Source organism: Lissotriton helveticus, chromosome 2_1 (assembly GCF_964261635.1).
Source record: "Lissotriton helveticus chromosome 2_1, aLisHel1.1, whole genome shotgun sequence".
Classification (NCBI taxonomy): domain Eukaryota; kingdom Metazoa; phylum Chordata; class Amphibia; order Caudata; family Salamandridae; genus Lissotriton; species Lissotriton helveticus.
The window spans coordinates 434,691,082-434,707,129 of NC_136059.1; positions in this window are offsets into that span (position 1 = coordinate 434,691,082).

Sequence of the window (16,048 nt, forward strand, 5' to 3'; positions counted from 1 at the left end):
ATCGGGTTCCAAAGACAAAACGACCAGTGGCTCTATAATTGGAGGGAAGGGGTAAGATGTTTCCAATACAACAGGGAGTGTTGTAGAAGATAGAGGGTTAACCAATGCCGGAAAGCTTTGTGGGGTACGTTTTTCTACTGAAGTTTTTAAAAGCTCGATAGATAACCTACGTTCTGCGCGTTTTTCCGCCATGGCAATGTCCTTGTCAATGTCTATGGTACATCGATTAAAATATTTATCCAATGGACCCATTGGAGTTCTGGACTTTTTGGTTCCGTCCAGAGGTGTCAGGGATAACACCCGAAGACCCCGGAGTTCCACCTGTCTCGGTGCACAAACAAACAGAAACACGGGCTTCTCGATGGTGGCGTCAAAGACCAAAGGTTTATTACTGCAGGGACACAGAAGTCACAGAAACTACACATGGGCAGTGTCTAGGAGCCTGTTCGATTTGTACAAAGAGGGTTGCTCCTTATATACTAAATATTGGGCTTCAGGCAAATTCTTTACATGTTACCACAGTTCTAAACATTCGTGTCTTAAACAATAAATATTTGGCGTTGCACAGGAATCGTCAACAGTATCTGATGTCAAAACATTACAAATGAGGGGTTCCCACTAGTCCATCATAATCCCATGTCAATTCTTCATTCAAGACCCGGACCGCCTCATCGTAAATTTCGTTACCTCCCCCTAATAAAGGCCCAGAAGGAAAGGAGCAGAGCCAGGTGCAGAAGATAGAAAGACAGGATAAGAAATGTTTGTGGGTCGTAAATGGGCACGGTTACCAGCTTCGGCCGCCTAATCATGATCAGGCCAACGAACACAAGAACCAGTATAGCAGGACTGGCCTCAGGCTGGGGAGGCAGTTCTTGCCGAGTCATGCTGCTACAGCGTTGCTGGCCTAAGGTGCACGTGTCACTCGCAAGGTGAATCGCCGGTTAAAGCCTACGTGTCCTTTAATGAAAAGAGGTCATTGCGTGTCCATTGACTATGTGAGGGCAAGGAATACAAAATGGCTTCCGTGTTCTAAGATGGATGTCACGGGTAGAACAGAAATGTGTTGGTAACCGGAGTGCTCTTGTTCGTAGCATAGCGAAAACACCAGGATATACTAAATGGATCATTTGCGGTTCACTGATACCAAAATTATTTATTTACGACAATGTTACAAACACGAGTAAAATCGTCACGGAACCTCAGACCCTCCTTTTGCCCTTACATAGGCAATTACTCAGTCTATATCAGAGTCAGAGTCTAATTCTATGCTCATTAGGTTAGTGACATGTTGTTGTATCATCATCCTGTCTCGTGCCTTTTCTCCTAATGCAGGTGGTTTTCTGAAACAGGTTGCAGCACAGAGGCTACACAGAGCGGGACCACATTGGATAATAAGACAGCACGAGAACAGAAATACTAGGATGACACCAATGACCATCAGAACCTTCCATCCCCACGCTGATACCAGAGTCCAAAACCACTCCATGAAGGACCAGTTTCCCTTATCTACGTGTATAGAGTCGGAAATCTTATGTAGCTTAGAGATTGCTTCATAGACCGTTGGAGCATTATTTGGAATAAAGACACAACAGCTCGATTGGATCATTCTGCATACCCCACCTCGATCTGCAAGTATTACGTCTAGAACCATACGGTTCTGCAACGTCATGAGACGATCCGCCTGAAGCTCAGCTGTTAAGTTACTACGGGCACCAGCAGTTTCTGTAATTGTAGATTCAACTACCCGTGTTAGTTGACGAAGGTTTCTACTATTGGCCATAGGCCCCCAAAACGGAAGAAAACCCTTGAAGAAGTCTCCAGCTTCTTGACCAGCGGTATCTTCCTTGCTGAAGACACCTCTTGCTACTCTGGTTTTGTGATAATCTGAAGAAGCAGTGTATGTCGGGGGTAACAATCGAGCAATATAACATGAACCTGAAAAGTCAGCAGGCAGCCATGTATATGCTCTGTCCTGACAAATGAAGTAGGTATCCCTAGCAGTCAGAAAGGCAGGGGAGGAGTTAGACGGAAATACGTAAGTCTCAACGCACTCACTCCTCCCTAGCTGAGCTCTCGGATTTCTCCCATTTCCTTGCAAACAGACCTGACCTCGGTGAGGTACGACCCAAACTGAAGTGGAGCTTTTACGCTTGCTTTCTCCCAAACTAAGGCGATACTCTGTAGAGTTCCAACTCAAATACACCAGTAATTCATCTCTAGGATAAGATGGAGTATTATTGACGTCTTTAATCATATCAATAATTCCCTGGACTAAAGCTTTGTTGGCTGAGTTGTATTTAGTGGACCGTGGTGGACGCGAAGGATAGGTCTCAAGGGCATATGAGAAAATGGTCTGAAAGGCCTGAAATGATCCATTATAGCTGAAAGGCAAGACTAGATAGGGAATGCCTTTATCCATAGTGTGAGGTATCAAGCCACACACCCAGCAGTCTGTAGTATTAACTATCAGTTGGTGTTGATGCAAGAGCTGTACAAATGTATTGTTAATAAATTCAGAGCGTCGAGCTTGTTCGTGTTCAGGAAATGAGTGAAAAGAATGCATAGAAGAAACCGTAGAAGTAGTAGGATCAAGGGAAGGTACTGTAGATACTGGCATAAAAATCAAATGTACACCAAAGACGATTCCACCCACCAACGTTATCAAAACAATTAAAAATGTAACTGCACATTGCATTAGAAAGCATTTGCTGTGTAGTATTCTGTACAGTCTATTTCTGCGAACATAAATTACATTTTCTCGTTGTAGCTCAGGAAGCTCCATCTTCTACGACCGTTCGCGACCACTGATGATGTGTACGTAGATGAAAATGCCTCTATCAGCCCTGGGAGTTCCCAGAACTAACAGAAAGATCGACCTTGTGTCGGACCCCCGCAGATTCAACTAGGCACACAGCCACGACCCTACGGCTACCCAGACGGCAAGGCAATTTTAAAACAAAAAGAAACAATACAAAGTATTAGCAAACTTCCTGGCTGGAGGCAATGTATAGCAAATTCAAATCTGAAAATAGGCAGTTTCCTGCTTTATTTGTCCATATTGCGAGAACGTAAGTTGTATCTCAGTTTTGCAGGAGCTGTCTGATCTGGAAACAATGTATTTTCAGCTGACGTTGCAATGTTCACGTTCGCAGATGGCAAATGTTCTTTTGGTGCAGATGGCAAATGTTCATTGGGTGTGGATGACAAATGTTCAGTGTTCAAAAGAGCAGTTTCAGGAGGAGAGTCAGAATTTGGTGAATCCGTGATCAGTTCTGCATCGCTGAAAGGTATGAACCTGGGGACTTGTTCCGTTTCAAAGGCACCGATTCCTTTCTTTACCCAGTTGTCGTAAGGAAGTGGCAGAGGCACACGTTTAGCATGTGTCGTATGGATCCAATTTCTCCTTCCGGCCACACGAATAGCAGTTCTCGTTGCTAGCAGGACTTGGAATGGGCCAATGAATCTGGGCTGAAGATTTTTTGTTCTTGCAAAATTTCTGATGACCACCTGATCACCCGGTTTCAGCTGATGGCCTGGACTCTCCGGTGGCTTTGGTAATGCATCGAAAACCTGTTGGTGAATAAGACTCAATTTAGCAGTCAAGTCGAAAAGGTAATCAATTAACATTGGGTATTCCAGCTGCTTAAATTCTTTCGGTCTAGGTACCCCCCAAACATTTGCAGGACGGCCAAAAACTATTTCGTAAGGACTAAGCCCTACTCTAGAATGTACAGTTGCTCTTGTTGATAGCAAAGCCAGAGGCAATGCGTCTGGCCAGGACAAACCCGTGGATGCTTGTATCTTAGCGAGTTTCAGTTTAAGGGTGCCATTATAACCCTCGACTAAACCCGCGGACTGGGGATGATTCGCACTATGAAATTTCTGTCTAATCCCTAGACCGGCACACACACTCTGCATAACTTTCCCTACGAACTCACTTCCGTTGTCTGACCATACAATCCGTGGCATTCCGTATCTGGGGAAGTATTCTTTAAGAAGAATTTTGGCGGTGGATAAGGCAGTATTGTCCTTTAGCGGGTATGCTTCGATCCATCTGGAGAAAGCACAAACTACCACTAGGACGTATTTCAGATTATTGCAACGATCCATGTGAATGAAGTCTAGCTGGATCACCTCAAAGGGGCAGGAAGGAGGAGCGAAGTGACCTGCAGGTGTGGGGATTCCCTTGCCAGGATTATGCATCAAGCATACCATACAATTTCTCACCACTCTCTCTGCACACTTACTAATCCCGTCATTCTTCCAGACCGGGGCCAACATCTTACAAATCCCTTTTGAACTGATGTGCGCTGTTCCATGTGCCATCGTTACTACTGCAAGCACATACGCATCAGGCAACATCCAACGCTGTTGTTCCGACAAGTCAATCCAACACCCACTCGAGTCCAATTTACCCGTGCTCTCTCTCCATGCAAGTTTTTCCTCCTCAGTCGCCTCTTTCTGAATTTCCTTCACGCTTTCCACTGTGTCCTCACACATTCCAGACTCAGAAATCCATCTTGCAGACGTTGCAACATACATTCTACTCATCATATTTCTAGCTGTCTGTTTTGCGATCTCATCAGCAAAAGCATTCCCACGACCAACATCATCCGTGATTGCTTTATGAGCACTGCATTTCACAATTGCAACTTCAGTCGGCAAGGTTAGAGATTCCAACAAGTCATTAACTAGCTGACCATGTTGAATCTTAGTCCCATGGGACGTAATGAAACCTCTTTCTTTCCACAAACGGCCAAAACTATGGGCCACGCCGAACGCGTACTGACTATCTGTGAACACATTCACTCTCTTTCCCTTAGCTAAAACGCACGCTCTTGTTAGCGCGATCAATTCTGCAGCCTGGGCAGAATTCTGACTCACTCTTGCAGTCTCCACAATCGTACTCAAAGTTGTTACTGCATAAGCAGCAGTCACATCACCATTCTCCAATTTGAAGCAAGACCCGTCAACATACAACGTGCCATCTGGTTCTGACAACGGAGTGTCTTTTAGGTCGATTCGTCCTTTTGTTTCTTCCTCAGTTTTGAAACAACAGTCGTGTGGTTCGGAATCACTCGACTCTTCGCTAGTCGGCAACAATGTTGCTGGATTCAATACATTGCATCTTTTGATCTGAATATGACTAGCTAACAGTGTCAGTTCATAACCTGATAATCTAGCACTGGTAAGGTGTTGCGTCTTGGTTCGGTTCATGAGTGTATCCACAGCATGAGGAACCATAACTACTAGCATGTTGTTCATTACTAAACCAGCAGATTGTCGAATGGAAGCTGCAGCTTCGGCTGTAGCTCTCAAGCAACTAGGCAATGCTCTAGCTACTGGATCTAATGTTGATGAAAAATACGCACAAGGGCGTTGTTTATCACCAAATTTCTGCGTCAAAAACACTCAATGCACAACCTTCTCTCTCGTGGACATAGAGTGTGAATGGTTTACTGTAGTCGGGTGTACCCAATACAGGTGCTGAACACAGTGCATTTCGTAACTCAGAAAAACTCTGCTGACATTCAGCAGACCATGGTACCGGACTCGGAACACCTTTCCCAGTCAAGGCTACCAATGGTTTTGCTAGAAGAGAAAAATTTGGGATCCATTGCCTACAATATGAGGTAATACCCAAGAAGGCACATACTTCTCTCTGCGTGCTAGGAACGTTCATCTGTGTAATTGCTTTTATTCTCTCTGGGGTCAACTTCCTTCCCTCCTTTGACAAGAGATGACCTAGGTAGGTCACTTCTTGGCAGCAGTATTGCATTTTTGAAGGTGACACCTTGTGATTCAAATCTGACAAGTGATGCAATAAAGAAATTGTAGCTGTTTTGCAAGTTTCCTTGTCATCGGCAGCCACTAGAAGATCATCGACATACTGTACTAAAGCAGAACCACGAGGAAGTACGAAGGAATCTAACTGGCTTTTTAATGCTTGACTGTAAATGGATGGGCTTTCACAATAACCTTGTGGAGCGCGTTTAAATCTAAAACTTCGTCCTCCTAGAGAGAAACCGAAGATATCTCTGCTTTCCTCGGCTATCGGAATGCTGAAAAAGGCATTTTTCAAGTCGACAACTGAAAACCATGCTGCTGTAGCAGGAATCAACGTTAACAATGCAGTAATGTCTGGAACCACAGGAAACTGTGGGATCACAATTTTATTAACCTCTCTGAGATCAATTACGAACCTATATACTGGAGGCTTTGTAGGGTCAGTTCGTTTCAAAATAGGCAGTACAGGACTATTACAGACATTTCCTCTAGTCTCTTCTACAACATCTTTCTTGATCAGGTCTTGTACTATCAGTAGGAGCGCACGCTCGCCTTCATTAGAGATTCTGTATTGTGGAATTCGTGGAAGTTTGACATTTGCTTTCAAAGTTACTACATAGGGTGGAATTTCCAATAGACCTACATCATTAGGACCAGTCGCCCAAAGAGTATCAGGGAGTGAACGCAGCTCTGGTGGGAGCGCATCCATCGACAGGTACATCGGGGATATTATTCTTTTACCCAACGTAAGCTGTACTCCTGCTGGAGAACAGTACAATGTCGCGTACAGGCGTTTTAACAAGTCTAAACCAAGCAGATTTTCGTTACAACCTGTCGTCAAAATCAGGGGTGCTTTCAATTGACGGGGTCCAACAGAAATAGACAAAGGACCAGAAACAGGGTTGTGAACAGGGGCGCCCGAAAAACCTACTGAAACGTTTGTTGAGCCAGACAAAGGTGCGCCAGGGAGTTTCGCATGTATGATAGAACTTTTTGCTGCACCAGTATCCAACAGAAACGGTTCGACTATACCTGATGTTGCTACTGCGACATAAGGCCCACTCTGATCTACTGGAACTGATACTACTCCCTCTCTTTGTCCATGGCTGTCCTAGTACTCACTTTGCTGAATTTCCTCACTAGCTTCATAATAGTCTTCGACATGATACTGTGGAGACCTATTCTGTTGGGCAGATTGTCCATTTCGCTGGTCGAAATAATTAGAGGGGCGATCACTCGTCTGCGGAGGCATAGCACCTCGTCCTCGACCTCTAGAGTTTTGCATAGAACTACCATGACCTCTCTGAGCTGCCGCAGCATTATTTTGCGTTCGAACTGGACATTCACTTTTGTAATGACCTTCCTTTTTGCAATAAGCACATTGATTCCATTGGTATTGTGGCCTTTGAAAATTATAATCCGTTCTTTGATATGACCCTTGCTGCATATTCGTCTGATTCATGCGAGGCGGATAAGCTTGCTGTAAAAGTACTTTAGTTTTTAAATCTTTCGTCTTTTTATCTGATTTTTCCTTCTCTTCTTTATCCCTATTTTCATAGTACTGAGCAGTCGCAAGTATTTGCGCAGTCGTAGAGACAGCCCACGCACTTTCAGAATTCTTTAATTTACCACTAAGTTCTGGCAACAGATTGTGCACAAATTTATCAACAAATAATCTCTGGCCTCCTTCTGTGCTCATATCCTGACCACTATGATCCACGAAAGTCTCCTCGAATCTTGTGAAAAAGTCGGAGACGCTTTCGTCTTTCTTTTGTTTGCACGCGGACAATTTGTCCCAGTTAACGCGTAATGCTGGCATCAAGGTTTTCATTAAATCGATTATTCTACCAGGCAAATTAGCAATTAAAGGTTCAGGTTTGGAACCACCTATTTGTTGACCATCCGCTGCAATTATAGCTGCCCAGTCACCACCTAGGGCAACTGGATGATTCTCTTTACGAATTTTAGCCCAAATTGGTTGCGGTACTACATTACCAAATAGCAGATCTATGTCAGCAAGATTCAATACACAAGCGTCAACTGTTTGAGCCAACTCTTTGTAGTACCCTGCAGGATGTTTACGCGGATCTGGCAAGGCCTGTTTCACTGCTAATACTTCAGCTCTCTTCCATGGAATATGTATCCAGACTCTCTGGAATTGGGCCGGAGCGGCTGCAATACCAAGGTTTGCATTAGCTTGCACAGCTTCACGCCAAATTGGTGGAACCTCTCTCATTGGATATTGACGATTTCGTTTCGTACTACGTTTCTCTAATTCCCTCGGTGAACGAAGGGATGAGTCATTCCTATAACTTAGAATCAGTTCCATCGCTTCTTTTATATTTTGTCCAACTATCATACCTGCAGCAAACTCTTTTTGAACATTAATTAATTCTCCTAGATTTGATTCAGGGTCATCCTCTTCCAATTCCTCACGTAGAAGGAAACACATTTCATCGAACACATATCGTTGTGTCGGTTCGTTCCATTGCATAAATGTATCTAATACATTATGTACATTATATCTTCCAACTTTCGAAACCCATCTAAGAGCAGTGGAATCTAATATTCCTTTTTCTTCAGTACTGGGAAGCTGACTACGTCTCTGCATAGAGTCAGAGGTAGGAGTCTTAATCAAAGTTTTATAGAAGGGAGATAGAATATTAGAGACAGAATCAGTGATTCTTCGACGAACAGAAAGCGGAGTCATAATATTAACAGAGGCAGTGAATAGAGTAGCAGTTGGAACAGATAGATCAGGAACAGTAGGAGTAGCAGGAAAAATAGCTTGCCCCGGAGTAGCAGGTGTGAGCGACACAGGCATAGGTAAAGAAGCCGGCAACCCTAGAAGAGGGGTTGTCGAAGGAACATTAATATTGACCACAGGAGGTACAGGAACTTGATTCAGGGGAGCGGGAACAGGGACACCAGGTTGTCCAGCAACCGGTAATTGAACATTCGGTATAGGAGGAGCCGTAGCACCCTGTGCATACGGTGGGGGTGATCGTAACAAGTAAGACAACAGGGGATCCTTTTCAGGGTCCTCTACTATCTTAGCCGTACTCGATGGCAAAGCAGGATAGCACTTGTCTATCGCTAAATTACGCTCTCTATCGGCCACCTCCATCGCTTTCTCAGACTCGTTGAGTTGCAGCTGTCTAGCAGACTGTTCTAAAGTCAACTCTTGCTCTTTCTGTTCTTTCTTCAACTTTTTAATTTCTCTCTGTTTAGATTCTTTTCGCCAATAACGGAAAGAATCAAACATTGCCGGCCGGGCTTTCTTCTTAAACAACCTTCTTTCTAGATTATCGAGAACTTCAGGTTCAAAACTACCATGTAGTGGCCAACTAAGGACACCATCTTTCTCTGTGTAGCGGATCCATACCTCGTTATAAGAGATAGGGCCCACACCAAACTTGCAATATAGATCATAAAGGGGAGTTCCAATCGGAGGAACCAAACACGAGTCCTCCAACTGGGAATCACTGTTGCAACTAAAACAAGACAATATACGATTTTTCCGACTTACCATTTTATAATCCGGAACACAAAACAAACAAGACACAAACAGAAAAGATGCGCACTCGGACCAAGAACTTAGGCCTACCAGAACTGACAAATGTATCGATACCTGAACTGAACAGAATGATTATCGTAACCAGAATAACCAGTGATAACCTTACAGAACTGAACTGAACTGAGAACTAAAAGGATTATCCAATAGGAGCAACCCTTACAAAATACTTAACTGAGGTACTGAAGACGTCACCAAGGAGAAACCCGTCACGTTTCGCCGTACTGAGGACTGCACCTCGGGTCCAAGACAGGGCGACGGTCAAGGCAACGGACCACTGCAGCCGTCTGAACGGGAACCCTCGTGGAAGAGAACGTCGGGGCCACTTTTGCGATATGCCGGGATCGATGAAGTGGGGCGCCTCCCTCTGAAATCTTCACACGAAGCTCCTCGAACTCTTCAGGCTTTTGGACCGGTACCGAATGACGTCGCCCCACGTTGGGCGCCAATTGGAGTTCTGGACTTTTTGGTTCCGTCCAGAGGTGTCAGGGATAACACCCGAAGACCCCGGAGTTCCACCTGTCTCGGTGCACAAACAAACAGAAACACGGGCTTCTCGATGGTGGCGTCAAAGACCAAAGGTTTATTACTGCAGGGACACAGAAGTCACAGAAACTACACATGGGCAGTGTCTAGGAGCCTGTTCGATTTGTACAAAGAGGGTTGCTCCTTATATACTAAATATTGGGCTTCAGGCAAATTCTTTACATGTTACCACAGTTCTAAACATTCGTGTCTTAAACAATAAATATTTGGCGTTGCACAGGAATCGTCAACAGTATCTGATGTCAAAACATTACAAATGAGGGGTTCCCACTAGTCCATCATAATCCCATGTCAATTCTTCATTCAAGACCCGGACCGCCTCATCGTAAATTTCGTTACCTCCCCCTAATAAAGGCCCAGAAGGAAAGGAGCAGAGCCAGGTGCAGAAGATAGAAAGACAGGATAAGAAATGTTTGTGGGTCGTAAATGGGCACGGTTACCAGCTTCGGCCGCCTAATCATGATCAGGCCAACGAACACAAGAACCAGTATAGCAGGACTGGCCTCAGGCTGGGGAGGCAGTTCTTGCCGAGTCATGCTGCTACAGCGTTGCTGGCCTAAGGTGCACGTGTCACTCGCAAGGTGAATCGCCGGTTAAAGCCTACGTGTCCTTTAATGAAAAGAGGTCATTGCGTGTCCATTGACTATGTGAGGGCAAGGAATACAAAATGGCTTCCGTGTTCTAAGATGGATGTCACGGGTAGAACAGAAATGTGTTGGTAACCGGAGTGCTCTTGTTCGTAGCATAGCGAAAACACCAGGATATACTAAATGGATCATTTGCGGTTCACTGATACCAAAATTATGTATTTACGACAATGTTACAAACACGAGTAAAATCGTCACGGAACCTCACCATGATAGCAGGCCCTGCTTCAGGCACCAAAGTGGTGCTATTAAGTAATAAGGGCATAATGTAAGGTCAGAACAAAAAACTAGGTAGGGGAGGGCCTGAGGGGAAAAATGTTTATAGACTATTTTGGTACCTTGTCCCCCAACTAAGTAATGAACAACAAGAGAGATACCGGAAGTCTCTATACAGGAGCCTAAATAGTACTCATTCTGTAAGACAAAACCAAAAGGTTAATGTTCAGGTCATAACAATCCTCATCGATGTATGACCACAGGAGAAGAGAAAAGAACAGATCAGAAAGATAGCCCCAAAGGTGCTAGAAAAATCCCCATCAGCCCGCTCAATAGCGGAGTATCGTCATCTGGGTAATGTGGTTGACAAATGTGGTGTCCAGAGTGCTCTTCCTTAGGAACAACCCAAGGCTAGCATAACTTGGACCCTCACGTTGACCCTCAACCAACAGAGATGCAGACTGAAAGGGTTAAGTTGCATTGCTCAGAAAAGTGAAAAAGGAAAAGAACCAAAATTCATAATCCAAGTGTTCTAAAAATACCTACCTTGATGTCATGGGAAAAACTTTATTGGGTCTGACCATCAAGGTGGTATGATTAAAAGCAGAGTGAAAAATAGCATGCAAGAAATTGCTATTCACCATGAATCTTATTTGGTCGACATGTTTCAGCCTGTATAGGCTTTCTTCAGGACCTATGATGCACTACTGCAACATCAACTTACTGTGTCAAAGAAACTTAATAAGTGGTTCAAACTCCTCTGTAGTAGGGAGTAGGATGTCTTCTCCCAAGTTGTAGGGAGGAATAACCTCACCTCACCTGGCACTTGCTCACAGTGAAGGAGGCCACGCACTCTCCGTCGTTACCTCGCTCTACTTCCAAATAAGATTCATGGTGAATAGCAATTTCTTGCATGCTATTTTTCACTCTGCTTTTAATCATACCACCTTGATGGTCAGACCCAATAAAGTTTTTCCCATGACATCAAGGTAGGTATTTTTAGAACACTTGGATTATGAATTTTGGTTCTTTTCCTTTTTCACTTTTCTGAGCACTGCAACTTAACCCTTTCAGTCTGCATCTCTGTTGGTTGAGGGTCAACGTGAGGGTCCAAGTTATGCTAGCCTTGGGTTGTTCCTAAGGAAGAGCACTCTGGACACCACATTTGTCAACCACATTACCCAGATGACGATACTCCGCTATTGAGCGGGCTGATGGGGATTTTTCTAGCACCTTTGGGGCTATCTTTCTGATCTGTTCTTTTCTCTTCTCCTGTGGTCATACATCGATGAGGATTGTTATGACCTGAACATTAACCTTTTGGTTTTGTCTTACAGAATGAGTACTATTTAGGCTCGTGTATAGAGACTTCCGGTATCTCTCTTGTTGTTCATAATGTAAGGTCACCTGGGCTTTTACCACGAACAGGAACCAGGGAACAATTTGCACAACAATGCAAGTAACATAAAACTCTGTTAAAAGCTAAGTTCCGTGAATGAACGTCAGAAGGATGGCCCAGCCCGGCCTCCCTCGGCCCCTGACGGCCACAGACGGTCCCGCCCTTGTCCCGGGCTTCTCCCGGCGTGCTCCCGCGCGCTCCCGCGCAGCGGTACCACTGGTCACCTTTAAACAAAGTACATTCAGCTAATAGGCAGATAGGCGGGGGCGTGGCCAGCGGGGAGAGCAGCCCAGGTGTGGTTGATCGGGCGCGCAGGGACTCCTGGACACTGGAGTCCCTGCCTGTATGCTCGCAGCCCCGCCGACGCTCTCACCAGCCCCGCGTTCCTCTCAGAAAGCTCCCAAACAGCCAGCAGCTTCTGTAGTTAAATGCGATGCCGGACCCGCGAAGCGGGTCCGGCGAGGCGCTGAGGTGTTCCTGGGATGAAGAGACGCAATGGAAAGCAGCAAAAGAGCCAAGGACCAGGCAAGGGATATCACGCAACTCCAATAAGGGTCCCGGTGGGCCGGAGGCAAGGTCTGTTTTTCAGTCCGTTGGCAGGGGGCGTGGCCAGCGGGGAGAGCAGCCCAGGTGTGGTTGATCGGGCGCGCAGGGACTCCTGGACACTAGAGTCCCTGCCTGTATGCTCGCAGCCCCGCCGACGCTCTCACCAGCCCCGCATTCCTCTCAGAAAGCTCCCAAACAGCCAGCAGCTTCTGTAGTTAAATGCGATGCCGGACCCGCGAAGCGGGTCCGGCGAGGCGCTGAGGTGTTCCTGGGATGAAGAGACGCAATGGAAAGCAGCAAAAGAGCCAAGGACCAGGCAAGGGATATCACGCAACTCCAATAAGGGTCCCGGTGGGCCGGAGGCAAGGTCTGTTTTTCAGTTCGTTGGCGGGGGGCGTGGCCAGCAGGGAGAGCAGCCCAGGTGTGGTTGATCGGGCGCACAGGGACTCCTGGACACTGGAGTCCCTGCCTGTATGCTCGCAGCCCCGCCGACGCTCTCACCAGCCCCGCGTTCCTCTCAGAAAGCTCCCAAACAGCCAGCAGCTTCTGTAGTTAAAAGCACTGCGGGACCCGCGAAGCGGGTCCGGCGAGGCGCTGAGGTGTTCCTGGGATGAAGAGACGCAATGGAAAGCGGCAAAAGAGCCAAGGACCAGGCAAGGGATATCACGCAACTCCAATAAGGGTCCCAATGTTATTGTAATGAAATGATTTATTTTTACTTTTCTTTTTTCTACGTGCTTTGCAAAAATGATCAATTATGTACTTTTAGCTCAATTGCAAAGATTTTTATTAATCATGCAATAAAGAAAGAATTTAATTTATTTATTGAATTTAATTTACTGCCTGAAAGGAACCCGGCGAATCTACCTCGCTGCAGCATTCTGAACCATCTGTAATCTATATATCAGGTAGGCTGGTAGCCCCAGATACAAGCTGTTGGCGTAATCCAATTGGGAAGTCAACAGCGCATGGACTATTATTCTGCTGCTTTCCTCTCAAAGCAAATGGAGCAATTTCCTTTTGCAACGCAACCACCCAAAGCATGTTGACGAAATCTGACGTACTTGTGTTGTAAAGGATAAGTCCGTTCCCCACTTAATGCCAAGATTTTTAGCTGCCTTTCAGCGGAGTTTCCATGTCTATGGGCCACCAGAGGCAAGGTTTTAGGAGGAAGTGACTGACTAAAAAGTACTAGCATAGCTGACGCACCACCATCAACAGTCATCCTCACAGACTCAGCCACTTTAACCAGGGCTGTCTCTGTACTGTATCCAGTGCGAAAACCCGATTGGGTGTCATGAAGGAGGCCATGCGCCTCGATGAAATCAGCGAGCTGTCGCTGAACCATCTTCTCTAACATGTTTGTGTGTGCCGGTAAAATGGAAATAGATCGAAAGTTACTTAGCACAGCTGGGTCAGCTTTAGGCTTCTTCAACAGTAGAAGTAGGAATGCCTGTTTACAAGTAGCTGGAAAGATGCCCTCTTTCAGCGAAGAATTCCAAATATGGTTCTACGCTGGGTTTAACAAAGGGGCCCGAGATCCAAAAATCTGTGGGGGCAAGGATCTCCAGGAGAACCTGACTTGCATCTTTGCAGTTCGGCCGGATATTCCTCTGCTGTGATAGGGTGAAACACAGTGAAGGAGCAGGGACTCCCTTGACTCCTTTTCTGCTTTATATTTAGCTTGCCTCAAAGCCAGCAGAATGTAGCCTCTCTTTACAAATCTCTTTTTCTAGTTCAACCTGCACTTAATTTAGGGCAACTTCCTCACTGCAATTCCTCTTCATACGAAGATGTTCTGTGGTGGGTCTTGTGTTTAGTGCAGGTCCTGTTGGATTCAGGGCTTTTGTATTTCCCTGTTTGTTTTATCTTTTCTTAACTTCATATGTGTGGAGTGTTATCGGCTCATGCTGTTGCAGGATTGCTTGTGTAGGAAGCGCGTATATAAATCACTGCATGCCTCCAATTCCTTGCTTGGTTTTCATTCCGGTTTACGCCACAGGAAAGACTGTTCCTGCAGCGTTCTTGGAGACACCCTGCTTCCCATGTGATTTTGGTCCGCTTGGATATTGACTTGAGGACTATGTTTTCCTGCCTTGTTTGTTTTGTTTTCCCTTCACATTTCTCATGCCTGCACCTTTTTTGTGGATTGGAACTGGTAATTTGGACACTGGATTATACGAAGTTACAGGCGGTTCTTGGGGACTTCCTGGTTTACGTTTCTCAGTTTATGCTCCCTTTCCTACCCATCAACTTCGTTTTGTTATATTTTGGGTGCTTTCATGTAGCACTGTCAAACTAAGAGCAGTAGAAGGGATCCCTTTTCAATTACGATCATTGGAATGTTTTTTTGCCTGGCAAGGTATTTTTTTATATAAAGAAGGTGGCTCTTGCTTTTTTTTAACATTCTGGACAGCCTGCTGGGATTCCTGGTGATTTTCCTTACCCACCATCACTGTTTTGGAGGTGGTGTTGTTACTGTGTCTGGGACTCAGACCAGTTTGCAAAGTATGAATGTTGATTTATGCTTCGCACACATGATTTAATGCTATCTTTGTTTCTTCCTCTTACCAAGGCTACCTATGTTATATGCCGGGGTGCCTTCTACAACCAGGAGGGAGAGCCTAGATGGACTGTCTACTTGGTTATTTCTCTTCCCTTGTTTCTCCCACCCCTTCTCCTTTTATACCTGCAATAGCCGTTTTTATATCTAGGCAATTGTGGTCAAAGTACAGGTAGAGGATTGGGACATTCTTCCCTCCCGCAGTGTCGGTACCTCTGTGAGTAGTGGCGGAACAGAAAACCAAGCCCACAAAAAGATACACTGCCTGAACGAAAATGGAACCAGATTACTTTGGACAATGTGGGTGCCGGGGTGGGTCCTACCATGCAGAAGTTGATGTTAGCTCTTTCAAATCTCCAGACAGAAGTACGGGAGTTGAGGCAAGAGAACCATGGGCTACACCAGGAATTTAATGTTTTTAAGGCTAGGGAAAACCCCTGGGGAAGAAGTCCTGCGCCTCCAACTAAGACACAAGGGCCCCTAATGCAGCCAGCTACCTTTCAGTGTGATAGTAGTACAGGCACTGGGGCTAGTGGGGGTCCTCCTGTGGCTATTACTGTTACTACTCCTGTCCCGGTTCACTTGGTAGTTCCAGAGAGGTTTTCAGGTGACAGTAATACGTTTTTTTGAAAAAAAATTGTATTTGTCAAATGGCACATAAATAGCAGGGCCCTGTAACCCAGAGGCGTCTGCACGATCAGAGCATGTAATGCTGACCTTGACATTTTTCATAATGATACCCAAGAGGAGAAAATTGAAGATAATACAAT